Source organism: Bison bison, unplaced genomic scaffold (genome assembly GCF_000754665.1).
Source record: "Bison bison bison isolate TAMUID 2011002044 unplaced genomic scaffold, Bison_UMD1.0 scf7180017847899, whole genome shotgun sequence".
NCBI lineage: Eukaryota > Metazoa > Chordata > Mammalia > Artiodactyla > Bovidae > Bison > Bison bison.
In genome coordinates, this window is record NW_011478472.1 from 9901 (window position 1) to 12260 (window position 2360).

A 2360-nucleotide genomic window follows, 5' to 3' on the forward strand; every position below is an offset into this window, starting at 1 on the left:
TTGATGGACATGAGTCTGGGTGAACTCCAGGAGTTGGTGATGGACAGAGAGGCCTGGCATGCTGCAATTCATGGGGTCGCAAAGAGTCGGACACGACTGAGGGACTGAACTGAACTGAACTGAAAATTATATTTCAGAACTTGAACAGAATGAAGTTTTAAATTCTTGAGGAAAAAAATTAACAAGTAATTCTTTTCTGAAGCTGTAGCTATTTTTGCCTTGGATGATGAACCCCTATCAGGATTATGCTGCTGCTGCTAAGTCGCTTCAGTCGTGTCCAACTCTGTGCGACCACGTAGATGGCAGCCCACCAGGCTCCCCCGTTCCTGGGATTCTCCAGGCAAGAATACTGGAGTGGGTTGCCATTTCCTTCTCCAATGCATGAAAGTGAAAAGAGAAAGTGAAGTCGCTCAGTCGTGTCCGACTCTTAGCAACCCCATGGACTGCAGCCTATCAGGCTCCTCCATCCATGGGATTTTCCAGGCAAGAGTACTGGAGTGGGGTGCCATTGCCTTCTCCAATCAGGATTATAACACAGATTCATTTTGGCTCATTTCATATCCCCTCTGCACAGGGCACAGGTAAGCATGATTTATGTGTCAGTCACTCTCCTAATATATTATTTCCAAGACAGATGTTCAGATCCGTCCATCAGGAAGCATGTCTTGACCAAGAGAAATATAACCATTGGGGCCACATTCACCCTCTTGGGTTTCTCAGACTCCCCAGAACTGCAAGCCCCCCCTCTTCCTGGTATTTCTAGCCATCTACAACTTCAGCATAGCAGAGAACATTGGGATGATGATCATCATCAAAGTTAACCCCAAACTGCACACCCCCATGTACTTTTTTCTCAGCCACCTCTCATTTGTGGATTTCTGCTATTCTTCCATCATTGCTCCCAAGACGCTGGTGAACCTACTTGCAGAAGACAGAACCACTTCATTTGGGGGATGTATGGTGCAGTTCTTTCTCGTTTGCACCTTTGTGGTGACTGAATTAATTCTGTTTGCTGTGATGGCCTATGACTGCTTCGTGGCTATTTGCAACCCTCTGCTCTACACAGTCGTCATGTCCCAGAGACTCTGTGCCATGTTAGTGGTCGTGTCATATGCATGGGGGGGTGGGTGGTGGCTTGCTCCTTGACTCTCACGTGTTCTGCTGGCAAATTATCTTTTCACAGAATCAACACAATCAATCACTTCTTCTGTGAGCTTTCTTCCTTGATTTCCCTCTCTTATTCTGATTCTTATCTCAGCCAGCTGCTGCTTTTCCCTGTTGCCACCTTTAATGAGGTGATCACGTTGCTCGTCATTCTCACGTCTTGCATGTTCATTGTTGTCACCACCTTGAAGACACAATCAGCTGGTGGTCGTCGCAAAGCCTTCTCCACCCGCGCCTCCCGCCTGACCGCCATCCGCATCTTCCCCGGCGCCATCCTCTTCCTCTACTCTGTGCCCAACTCCACACCCTCCAGGCACACAGTCAAAGTGGCGTCTGTGTTTTACACGGCAGTCATCCCCACGTTGAATCCCCTGATCTACAGTCTGAGAAATAAGGATGTCAAGGACACAGTCCGCAAACTAATGAAAACAAAATTGTTTTCACATTGAAGGCATGGAACTGCTAAATATTTACTTTGGTTATTAAAGAACAATTTTCTGATTTTGAATGGGTTCTGTGTCAAAAATTCACTTAAAAATCACTTTAGATTTGAAAAACAAAAACCGCAAAAGAAAAAATATGAGTTTTAGATCAGGAGACTATACCTGGTTCTGACTAAATAAGTCAGAGAAGATGGATTGACCTGACTCAGTCATTATCTACAAAACCAGTTTAATATGATTTTGTTCATAAAGTGATATATAGAACAAGAGAATATAGATAATATATCAAACATATTGTATATGTGCAGTAAACTCTAGTTCTGTTATTCCTTTTTTCCTGATGACTAACAAGTAGTCTTAAATAAATGACCAATTTTGTACTTTAAATTTGGTGAATAGATGATAGGGAAAGATATAGTTTTACTTTCAGGAACCTCCCAAGCCAGTGGTGTTAGTTAATATCATAATACAGTTGGTGGGAAGAGACTGTAAAAAATCATTAGTGGCTATCATGCATCTTTTACTTGGCCTTGAAGGATAGACAGATTTTTAAAGAGAAACAAAAGAGTTTTACTTGGAAGTGAGAGTTGGACTGTGAAGAAAGCTGAGCACCAAAGAATTGATGCTTTTGAACTGTGGTGTTGGAGAAGACTCTTGAGAGTCCCTTGGACTGCAAGGAGTTCCAACCAGTCCATTCTAAAGGAGATCAGTCCTGGGTGTTCATTGGAGGGACTGATGCTGAAGCTGAAACTC

At 43.4% G+C, this 2360-nt stretch overlaps 1 pseudogene; it reads left to right on the top strand.

The window, feature by feature from the left end:
- The first annotated feature begins 587 nt into the window (after positions 1 to 587).
- LOC104991662 lies at positions 588 to 1613 on the top strand (annotated as a pseudogene).
- Positions 1614 to 2360: the final 747 nt, after the last annotated feature.